Source organism: Notolabrus celidotus, chromosome 11, assembly GCF_009762535.1.
Source record: "Notolabrus celidotus isolate fNotCel1 chromosome 11, fNotCel1.pri, whole genome shotgun sequence".
Lineage (NCBI taxonomy): Eukaryota > Metazoa > Chordata > Actinopteri > Labriformes > Labridae > Notolabrus > Notolabrus celidotus.
In genome coordinates this window covers 8,397,195-8,410,874 of record NC_048282.1, presented here as the reverse complement: position 1 = coordinate 8,410,874, position 13,680 = coordinate 8,397,195, and the positions used below count along the sequence as shown (strand labels likewise).

The 13,680-nt window shown below is 41.3% G+C and overlaps 2 non-coding genes across 2 annotated transcripts; both read right to left on the bottom strand.

Moving 5' to 3' along the window:
- Positions 1-12,057: 12,057 nt before the first annotated feature.
- trnar-ccu lies at positions 12,058-12,130 on the bottom strand. The gene has a single exon. It is a non-coding gene; the product is annotated as a tRNA-Arg (tRNA).
- Positions 12,131-12,676: 546 nt separating this feature from the next.
- On the bottom strand, positions 12,677-12,749 carry trnar-ccu. The gene has a single exon. It is a non-coding gene; the product is annotated as a tRNA-Arg (tRNA).
- Between the last annotated feature and the right edge of the window lie 931 nt (positions 12,750-13,680).

The window sequence follows — 13,680 nt, the reverse complement described above, 5'->3', positions numbered from 1 at the left end:
GACTAAAAGAAGTCAGTAAAACTTGTTTACAAAGCACTGTTCACAGACATGAGTCACAAACTGCTTTACATGTACATAACATACAAAAAAATCACCAAACATTAAAGATAGAAATAAGATATACAAGATAAGAAACTACTCCTACTGCAGGGAAATTTACAGCGCTAGCAGCAGCAAAGTATCAATACAGTAGAGCCAAACAAGCAACACATGGTGTCTACAGTACTCAAGGTAATTATCTCAAGTGAAATCTTTACTGTCCGAGAGCTTATTCTGCATCCTCCTCCCTCTTCTTTCGTTAAATTGATTGACTCATCATTGAAAGTTTTTCTTTTCAATAAAATACAAAAACAGTTTAGTAAGGTGTAACTTGTATACGTCTCATGTAAGCTTGACCGTACTCCTCCATATATCACAGGTTATCACAGGTCTTTTATATAATGTTCCAGATGAATCACTAAGGTCCTCAGAAAGAGATTTGTTTTCGTGCCCCAAACAAAGGAAGTCACTGACGATGGACATCAGATGTTTTTGTAAGAAGGAAATGAAATACTTTTTGGATTTTAATTTGTAGTAACTTCATATTCTTAGTCAATGTTTTTGTCCATAGTTTTTTTTTATTTTTTATTATTATTTCTTTATTGAGGAAGAGCAATCACTTTACAGTCAGCATTTATTCTACAGCAGAATGTAACATGTACAGTAGGCAAAACATAATTGATAGTTCTACAGCAATTTAGCTCTTCAATTTTTATATTTTTAAAGGGAACTTAAGACATATGTCCGTAGTTTTTCAAACAGTTTCTTCTTTCTCTAGTAATTTTCTGTCTGAATAACTTTTACTTCTATCAATTATTTAATGTATTATTTTTTATAGAATTTTAAAAATGAAAATACACTTTTGATTTACTGTTGCATTAACATATCACCTTCTATCAGTTCTTTTTTTTTGTATGTTTGTTTGTAAAGCACTTTGGGCTGCAGGCAAGTTAGTCTGAAAGGTGACAGATAAACAATATTAAACTGAGTTAAAGCTGGGGTTGGTAGTCAGATTTAGATACACTTTTTGTTATACTGGTTAAAATTATCTTTATGTCCCGATGGCAATCAATACATAATGTGTTTATAAAAAAGAGCGGAAAATAAGCTGCTATCTACAGCCGGAGTAACCCTGGGAAAACACCAACCAATCCCGTCCTGCCGTTCTGCCCGCCTCCTGCAAAGTGTTCCTTTCGTGTCTGTTTGTGTTTTTAGCTTTCACTATGATAATGTTTTGGTGTTTTCTTACCACTGAGTGAGACATGAGTTGACGTAGTGCAAAACACAAACGATGTGCTGAGGACCGGTTTTGAATCAGTCACCATCACATGGTCGCATATAATCAGCAGCACTCGTGCATGTGAGTGGGGGCGTCGTTTTGGAAGAGCTCCGAGGGGAGGGGGGGAGGGGTTAGACAGAGTCCTGAGGAAATGCTACATTCAAATTTATGCTAGTTTTCCATGACTACCAACACTAGCTTTAAGTATTTTGTTTCATCAGAATTATCCAATCTTGCTGCTGCAACACTGTCGTCTTAAAGTGACAGTCATAAAATACCACACCCTCAGTCGGCTGCTTCTTGGTCGTAAGACAACTACTCACTCTGAAGGTTTTGTGTTTCAGATGTAAACGTGGAATGTGTTCATGTGAGGGCAAACAAAAGATCAACTCGTGCGTTCGCGATCAAATCTGAACAAAACAAAGTGACTGGAGGGATAGAAAAGGTTGAAGGATTTCAGTCAGCCATTTTGCAAGCAGAGTCATTGTCATAGGCTGTTTTCGAAACCGCCTACTACACTAGCAGTAAGTACTGATTTGGCCAAAATTCAGTATGTAGTATGTGAACAAGAGCAAAATCTGCAGTATACCAAAAATCCCAGGATGTCGTACTGATTCGGGAAAATTTCACAGTATATATCGGACCAGTCTCCCCTAGTTTCCCACAATGCACAGCGCTTGTTCCGATTTTTCTTTTCTCTTCTTTTTTTGAAGGGGGGAACTCAGTTTTTAGGTGCTGTGAAAATTATTAAATTGCATTTCACTATCAGCTTGGTCGTTCTTTACTTCTGCTTTCCGAAACAGGAATTTCAGTGACGTCTGGCCTAGCCTACTGCAACACAGCTCGAACAGAACAGTCATACTACATACAAAATTAAAACGCAGTATGTAGTAGGCAATACCTACTGCCTACTACATTCGTAGGTAGTATGTAGCAGGCCGTTTCGAAACAGCCAGTGTCATAGTTTAATGGTTCAGTCAGCCATTTTGGCTTTCTGAGACACGACTTAATCAGTCAATTAAAGCGACGGTTGATGAATATGACTGGACTGGGAGCAACCTCAGCCAAGAGAGAAATGGGCTGTTGAGTGAATAATCATCAGAGAGCTGGAGCAAAGCTGCGTGAGTCATAATCATCAAAGATTAAAGGGGAAATGAAGCCAGGTTTTAAATGTGCTCCTGACTCTCAGCTTCTGAAGATGATGATCTGAAGATGATTTTTCTCAATGATTGGAGACGGAGAGAGTTCAAAGACAGATATTTGCCAACTGAACAATAGATTCCCCCGGGGGCTTTCAGGATCAAAGTAATGAATAAAAAACACTCCTTTTCTTCATCACTTTCAAAAGGATGAGCAGCTTTTAAGTGCATGGAAATTGTAAGCTTTTATAACCAATACTCTCTGAGATACAGTCATTTAAATTTCCTTTCAGCTCCATCTTTGGTCATCTGTAAACCGGGATATATCATCATTGAGCTCCTGCTTTGGAAGTCGCTATCAGACTTTTCAAAACTGATCGATTACTAAAGCAGGCTCAGAGGAAGCAATCCTGAAATTCAATATCTTAAATGTATTATACCGGAACTTTCTCCCCAGCGCTCATACCTTTCAAAGAGTAACTTATTGCATACAGTGCTGAAATTGCATCCTCTGCTCCCCAGTGTGAGCTGTCGTCATTTCAGGATGAGAGTGTAAAGAATGATTTTGGATTACAGCTGTCCCAATTCTACTAAAAGCACCCAGAAAACTTCCACATCCAAACATCCTGTTAATATTCTGCAGTCATACTGAGGCTCTTAGTTGAGACACAGCATGCAAAACACTGTTTACTTTATAACAACAACAAAAGAGATACCTTCTGTCAGAAGAGTAAAATGACACCCACTCATTCCCTTAATACTTTCCTGAGAGAGCAGAAAAAAAAACAAGCTGGTGTTGTGAATTTGACAGACTGTGTCCTTGAATTTTAAACGTACTCTGCACCAAATAAGATCTTTCATGTTGATCAAATCAGGTATTTCTAGCATAGACTGAGAATATGAAATGGATGTAGCCCTTCTGGACTTTGGGGCCTTGACTTTGGCATCTTGTCATTGTAATAGCATATTTTATTTTTCGCAAAAAGTGGCGGTGGACTGGTAATACATCATCACACCTCTATCATTTTGAAAAGGTTAGCTTTGAAATCACAGGTAGCCATGCATCAGAGGAGTGGTTCTGAACTCGCCTGGTCTTAGGACCCACCACCATCTCCTTAATGACATGCAGTCATGACCCACTTTATGGAAACAAACCTTGTGTAGTGCCGGTTTTGATAAAAGACTCCTCAATTCAAGACAACAAATGACCAGCGAAGGTTGGCAGTGCTAGTTTCAGCAACTGGTCCCAGGCATGTGGGTCTGTCCGTAACTCACAGTTATCCCAGTTTATTCAGGTCTTATATTTGGGTCGATAAAATATTCAGATTTTAAGATTTAAGATTTTAAGACCCCAATGGTCTTCACCGCTCACGGATGACGCGTTGCCGACGTAATCTAGCTGAGAGAACCCTCTATCTCCTCATCCTCCAAATCATCCCACCTTTCAAAATGACACGCCATGGCTACCTACCTACCTACTCTACGGAGGCCTTTACACCAACTAGGAGCTAAGTGTCAGATTTAAGTTGTAATTTAGGCTTATGTTGGAACTATGTCAACTGGTGCAACACCCAAAACGTTAGTAGAGTGTAAACTCTAGGCTCTAAACGTAGCCTAGTTCAAACTAGGCTACGTTTGAACTTACGCCCAGCTGGTGCAACAGGCTGCTGGTCTTTAAAAGCCTAAGTGCTGCCCGCTGTAGTGAGAGCCATTTGGACTGTGGACTGCTGCCTCTCACAAGGATTCTGTGTTGTTCTTGTGTTGATCATTGTTTCATTATTTAATTATTTGTCTTTTAATATAATAACCCCACAGTTCATATTTTAGAAGCTGTTTTCTGTTATTTTATTTGGTCGTTTTGTGGATTGACGTTAGCCCCACTGGGTCGCCTTAGGGTGGCTTTGAAACAAAGGTTTTGAAACAAAGAGGCTATGCCAGCTTCTTATTAACAGTCTGACTTCATCACACAAATTCTTACAAGTATTACACTTCATAAAGATTACACAAGTCTTGCTGTGTGAAATTGCTTTAAAAAACAAATGCCAGCTCACTGCTGGTCATGTTTGTCTTGAACCTGGTATAAAGGAGTGGTGGTGACTCAGGTAAGACTTATTGAAATGAAAAGTACGAGTTATGCCTCATCCATGTGTCTCCTGGACATATTCTGCATGTACAAACAAACAGTCTGTTTTCTCTACTCTGTTGATTCAGGCATGAATCTCTATAATCTGTTTGTGTATTTAGTTGTTGTAACACTCGAATCAAAGATGTTGAGTGAAAATTAGACATCCTATACATCTGTGCAAGATTTTTTCTTCGTTTATGCTGGGTTTGTGTAAATTCAGAGGAGAGAAGGAATTACCTCAGTGTTTGTTTTTTTCACTTTATGGTTGTCAAGTGACATCAAAACAGTGTTTACTTCTGTTTCATTCACCTGACAAAGCCTTTTCTCATTCACAGATTGTGTTTGATTGACGTCTCCTTCCCACTGGTTCTGATTTTTATTGATGTGAGACAACTCATGCTGGTTCTTTTATTCTCCTGAGTCTTCTTCTCTCTTTTGTGTCTACACAGTCTTAGTATATGAGGTTGCTTATTTATAATCTGTGGTAAGTAGGAATGCACCGATCACCCTAATACTGAGTGATAGTCGGATACTGACACAACAGGTTATGGTGACAATGGAACAATCCATAGGGCTGATCTATTCAGTTTAGTTTGATGCTGTTCTGGGTTTAAGGAAACAGTATGTATTTAATACTTCATGTGTCATAAGCACACAGGCAAGCTTGTGTGTAGCTGACAAAACTGCAAGCTAGCTGGTAGTCCTGGCTTACACGTGTCTCCCCGATGCATCTAATGCGATCATCCACTCCAAGGCCGTTGTAGAGTGTAAAAAACAAACACCTTTTCAAAAGTGTCACAAAACCAAATATTTATAGATGATGCTGGATTCCATACTATAAAACAATACGACACGACAGACAAGGTAAAAAAAAAAGAGTGAATCCAAAGCTAGTCGAGCCTCCACTGACTTCACCGACTGTCTGTGTGCGACCCACAACTTTATCTTAAAGAGACAGAGACACAAAACCTCTTCATCAAAAAAGGAACTAAAATAGACTAGATAAAAGCACAAATCCAAAAGCAATTTCCCATGCTTTACAATTACCATTTCTCAATTAACACTAACATTAAATAAATCAGTAAACAGTCATTAACAATCAGTAACACAACATTGTCTCATAGACATAGATTTTGCAAGGCAGAGCAAACATAATAAAAAGGAAGCTAACAACATCTACAGCTTCTTGCAATATCCGCCAAGGTAACGTTTCGAGGGATGGTGGTAGCATAACAAAATATATTACGTAACTGAAAATGCCAAAACCAACCAAAAAACTTCAGACAAACGAAAGCAGTTCACTTTGTCTGCTGCAAAAACACGTGAAACTAATAAGTGATGGTTTGAAAGCCTCAGAAGGGGGTTCTCTTGGATTCCCCTTCAAGCTGTTGAAGACGAGAAACTCTGCTGCTGGTTGAACTCTTGGAACCACAGAATCGTTTGCCCTCACGTACATATTTTTCTAAGACCACACTGTTTAAACTCTACAAGAATGTGTAGTGCTGGTGAATGTGAACTCTTATCAGCAGCGTTCAAAGTTGTAACTGCGAGAAGCTTCCCCACAGATATATTGAGCTCTGATTTTAGCATGTTGTCACATAGACTATAACAGTAGACTGGTTGGACATGAGTTACACACCAAATAATGCAGGTTGGTGAGTTATAGACTTCTACACATCACACACGTCACACATCTGTCACTCGATTTTGACTGCCATCAAGGACATGCTTGTAAAACTGAAGTGCTTAAAAAAAGCTGATGTCATAGCAGGGTGTGAAAGATGCCACTGAAAGTTGTAGACTGACTGTTGTAATAACAGTTGATTCATTTTATTAGATTAGTTTATTTATTCAGTTTAACAAAGTAAGAAAAGACTGATGTTGCCTTCCACATAAATGATCCCCAATCTCATCCTCATCCTCATGTTTACAAATTAACTCTGGTAATGGATCAGTACTCAGTGTCTGTGATTCCCAAAGCCCAGGTATGGGTATCCAATCAGGACTTAAAAGGATCAGGGCATCCTTAATGGTAAGACCTCGAAACCACAGCAGCAAATTAAATCCTTTCCCTTTTATTGGAAATGGTGGTAATTCTGAGAAAAACATGGATCTTCTGAGGAGCAGCAGCATTCTCCGTAATTCACAGACGAATGTTTGCCGAACAAAACTAAGTGGATAATTCCAGCATGAAGGAAAATGAGTGTAAAAGTGTTTCCGTCGCCTTTGGACCAACTCCAACCTCATCAGTGGGGCAAGTTTATTTCGCAGTCAGAAATGCATCGGCTTTAATTTCACGCTGCACGCATTTCGATACCAGCAAGAGGGTGGAAAAAGAGAGTCACAGAGAGGGAGACAAAGAGGAAGCGAGAGAAAATATGAAGTTTAATTTTCTGCCAAAAGTCACCACACCAAAGAGAATTAAAGTCGATACACTGACAAACAATGAGGAGGAGAGGGAAAAATAAGATAACGGGGCAGGAGCCGCGGTTTAAATCGAGGTTATGTAAATAGATTGGAGGTAATTGGAGTTTTGTTTGGAAAAATGTCATTTATTCAGCTTTGGATGTTTGTCTTTGTGCCTCTGAACATTTAGAGAGCTTATAAGATTTCTTCATTTTATTCCTGGGAGCAAAATCAAAGAAAGGTTGTGAACACAGAGAAACGGCTGCTGAGGTTTGTTTTTTGTTGTTGTTTTTTTTGTTTCAGATTCTTGGCTGGCAGGAAAATACATTTTTATTAATGAAGTTTATCACCTTTACATAGGAAGCCATCTTTTTATGTCTGGTTAAAGTTGACTGTTTTTGAATGAATGCCATTTTAACAGCAGCTTTGTGTGCAGGCATCATTTATCATGTGGGATGAGCCGTGGATATATAATGTCATCATTTAACACCTCAACTCATCCTCTGTTGATGCCAACATATAGGTACGGAAAATATAAGTGCGGATGAAAAGAAGAGATAGTGTTTTAATGCAATACATTTTTTCTATTAAGAAAAACACCTTTAATATTCATTTTGATTATGGTCATATCAGTTATATTTTTGCAGTAGTTCTTCCAAAACCCGCTTGTTACTTTTGGTTTTGTAATATTGAATTCACATAATAAAACACTCATCAACTCCCCTTTTTGAAATGTATTAAATCCATCCATCCATCTTCTTCCGCTTATCCGGGTCCGGGTCGCAGGGGCAGCAGCCTCAGCAGGGAAGCCCAGACACTCCTCTCCCTGGCCACTTCCACCAGGTCTTCTGGGAGGATACCGTGGTGCTCCCAGGCCAGCTGAGAGACATAGTCTCGCCAGCGTATCCTGGGCCTTCCCCGTGGCCTCCTCCCAGTCGGACATGCCCGAGACACCTCCATAGGGAGACGTCAGGGAGGCATCCTGACCAGATGCCCGAACCACCTCATCTGGCTCCTCTCGATCCGGAGGAGCAGCGGCTCTACTTTGAGCCTCTCCCAGATGTCTGAGCTCCTAACCCTATCTCTAAAGGCTGATTTATACTTCTGCGTTGAATCAACGGCGTAGCCTACGCCGGGGGTCCGCGTAGCTCCCGTACCTACGCCGAGGCCTAGGCACGTAGCTGACGTGCACCTCCTCCAAAATGTAACTCCCCGTAGAGCCGACGCGGACCGCAAGCTCTGTGATTGGTCCGCTCGGCGGCTTTGTCTTTCCCGCATTTACAGCACTTCCGGGATCCCGGACATCGGCCGCACATCGGCCGTGTATTTAATCTCCTCCTCTCTATTCTTCATGTAATCATGTCTGTATGATAAACAGCAACATGTATCAGCTGTAGATTAACATAACACGCTCTGAATCGCTGTGGAAAAGTAAAGAGAGATCGTAGCGGGACCGGAAGCAGGCGGCCGGCTATCAGAGAGACCACACTGCCCTCAGGTGTTTCGGCGGAGAATAGCTGTGCGACACAGACACACCGACGCACAAGTATGTGGTGCTCATGTCTGCGTCAGCCCCTGCTGCGTAGGGGAGACGCAGAAGTATAAATCAGCCTTAAGGCCGGTACAGCGCCCGCATCACTGCAGACGCCGCCCCGATCCGTCTGTCAATCTCCTGCTCCCTTTTCCCCTCACTCGTGAACAAGACCTGAGATACTTAAACTTCTCCGCCAGGGGCAAAGACTCCCCTCCGACCCAGAGAGGGCAAGCCACCCTTTTCCGACTGAGCACCATGGCCTCAGACTTGGAGGTGCTGATCCCCATCCCAGTGCGAGCTGGAGGTCACCGTTCGATGAAGCCAATAGGACCACATCATCTGCAAAGAGCAGAGACGGAATCCCAAGGCCACCGAACCGGAAACCCTCCGCCTGAATGGCCCGTAGCAACAGGCCATCCACCCCATACTCCCGGAGCACCCCCCAAAGGATACGGGGATGGGGGACACGGTCGTAAGCCTTCTCCAGGTCCACAAAGCACATGTGGACTGGTTGGGCAAACTCCCATGACCCCTCCAGCACCCTCCGAGGGTGTAGAGCTGGTCCAGTGTTCCATGGCCAGGACGAAAACCTGTATTAAATATATATCGTTATTGGCTGAGCAGATCTCCAACCTTTCTAATCACTTCCCTGAAATCCAAAGTGAACCACTGAAAGTCTTTGGTGCTCCAGGACTCTTTCCAGCTCTGTCTGCGTGCCTGATCTACTCTACCGACAAGAGCTGTTTTTATATTTACAGAGCTACCTGCTATAGGGATCTGCAGGGTCATGTATGACAATACAACACAGGCTTTTATCAATACTACTGTCTTTCTTTCTTATTACTCTAATGAAACTGACAATTAGTCATGAGTGGGGACAGATATTCACAGAGAGGCGTAACAGTAGGTCTTCGGAAAGGTCTCATGTGACAAAATGTCAGCCTCGTCTTTTTCCATGCAAGTTAAAAAAGGCCAATGAACTTTTTTAAAAGCTCTGAACACGATGACTGCACTGAGAGCTTGTTCCACAGTAATGGCTGAGTCACCGCTGTGCTGCTCTGTGTGGGAGCTGCATGTACTTAAGGAAGACGAAAGCAAGCTGGAGAGGGCATGTCTCTTACACAAACGAGCACACACACAGAAATACACTCAAACACACACAGTAGCACACAAAGAGCAAGGAAAAGTTAGCAAGGAAGTACTTGGTTTAAATATTAATATCTGCAAGTTGCCCAATAAACATCTCAGCTCTCTCTCCCTCTCACGGTTATGTTGTGCAATAGCCAATAAGGGCAGATGATCTGCAACAGCCAGAACAACCTCTAAGAGAAACATGCTGCAACTTCAGAAACATACAACAGTCCAAAACAAACTCAAGGACGCACACTGCAAATGAAAATGAAAAATGCTCTGCAGAAACATGTACTGCAAATATATGAATGATGCTAAGTCAAAGAATACAGAAAAACAGAACACAAGTGAGTGGGGTAGTTTAATTTGAGCAGCTGCAGACCGTCCGTCTTTGTCACCCATCATAAAGTTGTGTGGTGACACTTTGAACCACTCCGAAATTGAATGACTAGTACTTTTTTTTTGCAACCCAATGTAGTCAAGACATTAAGAAACAAAATCCCAAACTCCTGGAAAAGATAGCTCTGTATCAACTCAGTGGCATGAAGGAGAGACTATTATTGGTTTGTGCAAAGTTTGCTTTGTTTAAGCTCTTTAAAGTGGAGCCAAGAAATGTGTAGTTTTGTTAACAGGAACAGAACTTTACACAACTCTGAACATCACACAGCAATACAACAAACTATCGTCTTATGTTACTAATCTCAGTGGTGTTGGAGAGATAGCTGAAATTACAGTTGTATTGCCTTTATTAACAATCTGTTCCCTTGATTTTGATTTTATTATCTCAGCATTTACTTGTTTATTATTTGCCTGCTGATTTGAATAATCTGAAAAGGCAAGTTCAAATATTCAGAAGTCACAAACCATGGTAACAACATGCATGTCTTGGCTGTGTTCATCACTTTTTAATGTCCACTGGAAAAACTTCTGATGTCACCTGTGCCACTTCCAGCACGTTGGTTTCACTTCCCATCTTGATTGTGGTTAAGTTTCCTAAAGGCAGATTAGATGTTTTCAAAAGACAGGAGATGAATTCTTTGTTTCCTTTGTCTCTTTTTAACACGTGTTTTCTTAAATTGCAGTGTTTCCTTTCAGGGAAAACGGAGGATGTTTGAGATAAATATGAGGCCGTGTATTGCTGCCAGTACTGCAGGATAAAAATTCAAAGTTAGTTTGCGCAGAGATAAACTTTATTAAAGCTAAATCTGTTCACATTTTCCTTTCTTCAATAATTAATTGCGCTTCTTTGTACTTTAACTTTCTTTTTTTTCTACAAAAATGATGCAATGAGATGAAAAGCAACATCAGAGCTGCATAGAAACATGATTAGCCTGTTAACTCTGCAGCTACGTTTACTTTCTGAAGATAACCAGCACTGAGCTGAACCGTAACAGTGTGAATGCAGCTCACGGTGAAGAGCACAGGGACCATATAGACACAGACATATACCCAAACCTGGCTATCCATCCTGACACATGAACAAGGAAATTGTAGACATCAGAATATAATGTGCATCCATCTTCACTGCAGCCTCATTTTGAAATTTAATATGAGCTACAAACTGTGTGATGACATGCAGGACAATGATGGATGACTTTATAAACTAAGAGCAGCATGAAGAAACATGTTCTACATGCACAAGTGAGAAAGCAATTACAGCAGAGATAATTCACACATATACACAAATGTCACCTCTCTCCTCCCTGTCGTCTTCATCCAACATCCCCGTCTGATCCTGTTTTCATCTACCTGTCACTTTTTAAATATGAGAGCCAGTGGAGCTGCAAGGTACGTATGTAGCAAACATGATCAGCAGGCAGGCTTGAAATTAAAGACATCTTTTTATGACATGGAAACTCAGACATTGACTTATCAGTTAATCATTTCAAGCCAGAATAGTTTCCAGCATTGTAACCACCAGTGATACTTATGGTTGGAGGAGTGTCTCTTCTTTAAGATTCACATTGTTTTGGATTGTACAGGAAATTGAGAAAAAACTGAGAGCAGACTTACAGTGGACCAACAGAAGTTTTTCAGTCACAGAATGGCTGGTCTGTGCACTACAGTTAATGTGTTACTCAAAAGGTTAAAACCAGCTGTCTCTGGTTTTTAAAAAGCTTTAGTCTGTTCATTTAGATTTAAGAAGCTTTTGTTCTCATTGCAACCTGAGGGAAACCGATCTGTCTTCTATTTGATGCAAATGCTACAGATAGATTACAATTTGTGATTTATAAATCTAATTTCCTATTTTTAAGGCTTTAAACTATCCTGTCACTAGAAGAAACCACTGAGACAGACGTTGATGGGGTCAGGACTTCAAGGAAGCAGAGGAAAACAGTGTTAGCAGAGGATGGTTTTGATCCATGGGCCCAGCAAGCTTTCACTGCACCACTCTGCTGCAAATCACCCCAGATGGGACTTGAACCCACAATCCCTGGCTTAGGAGGCCAGTGCCTTATCCATTAGGCCACTGGGGCTTTACAGAGGTACTGCCTTGCTTCTCTGTCCACATTCAGGAGTGCCCAACAAAAGAACCTATGCATGGAGCACAATGAGTGGTTTCAAAGCACATAACATTGGCCCATACCTTTTGTGAGCTGGCTTGGGCTCAAAGATGCTTCTCTAATATCCATTTTACTGAAATGACCAGCACCCTGCCATACTTTGTTTGCCTCTATCCCCAACATTATGTGCAGGTGGCTTATATCCACAAAACAAAATAATTTACAGGCACTTGGCTGAGCTCAGTGTGCCTCTGGCCATATGCATTTTGTGATGGTTAGAGTGCAACACCAATTGCTTGATGTAGCTCCCACACAAAACTCCCACCATGGTTCCTCAGAGGTGCTGGAGGTTTTTGCGTGGATGTGGTCTTCCAACTTGTAAATCTTGTTTTATATGCTGTTGTAGCATCGAGGTGGTCTGGGAGAAAGCAAAGGAAAACAGTGTTAGCAGAGGATGATTTCAATCCATCGACCTCTGGGTTAAGGGCCCAGCTTCCACTGCGCCACTCTGCTGTAGATCACCCCAGATGGGACTCAAACCCACAATCCCTGGCTTAGGAGGCCAGTGCCTTATTCATTAGGCCACTGGGGCTTCATGGAAGTATTCTGCTGCTGCTGCTGCTTCTGCTCTGTCCACATTCGTTGAGTTCCCCAACAAAAGAGCCAATGCGCACAATGAGTTGTTTCAAAGCACATAGCAGTGGTCTCTGAGGCTATTGTGGCCACTCACATGGCAAAAACATACCCACACTCTGACATATGCACACATGCGGGCCCATACATGAATTGCATACTAGTGAGTACACTAAGGAGATGCATACATTCCATGAACCTCTAGCCTTACACAGATAAAAAGGCACAGAGCATATGTGCACTCCTCTCAGCACCACAGACAGAGAGATGCACACAATCTACAGAAGTCTAGGTTGCTATAGTAACACAAGTAGAGGATTACATATGGCATCTTGTTTGGTCACTGCCCTTTGAAAGGATCGTCTCCTGAGGCTCTTTCCTGCAGGAGATGAGAGTGTAGACTACAGATACGAACTACAAGGTGTTCTCTATCCGGCACCTACAGCATAAAGACAGATCTGAGTTTAACTGAAGGCGCCTGAAATAAAATGATTTATTTTACTTACTGGAACCTTTTTTTTAGATTTGATCTCATTATTGGAAGGAAAATACTGTTATTTAGTCATGCCCCAAAATGGTAGAATTGAGGTAATATTAAATTTTTTGGCATCAGCCATGATCTTTGAGGTTAACCCTATCCAAAGTTTTCAGCTGGTTATTAAAGAACTGGATTTTATTCTGATTCCACAATATGTCCTACAAATAATAAAAATACACAACATAGTTTGGTAGATAGAGTATCTCTGTGTAGTTGTGTTTGATGCCATCGTGTCACCAGACAAGATTTCAACTGAGCTAGAACTCGGTCCTTGGTTATATGCAGATATCAAGAACCTGCACCAAAGTTTGATTCATACGCTGTATTCCTCACTGTGTGGATAACACTGGGG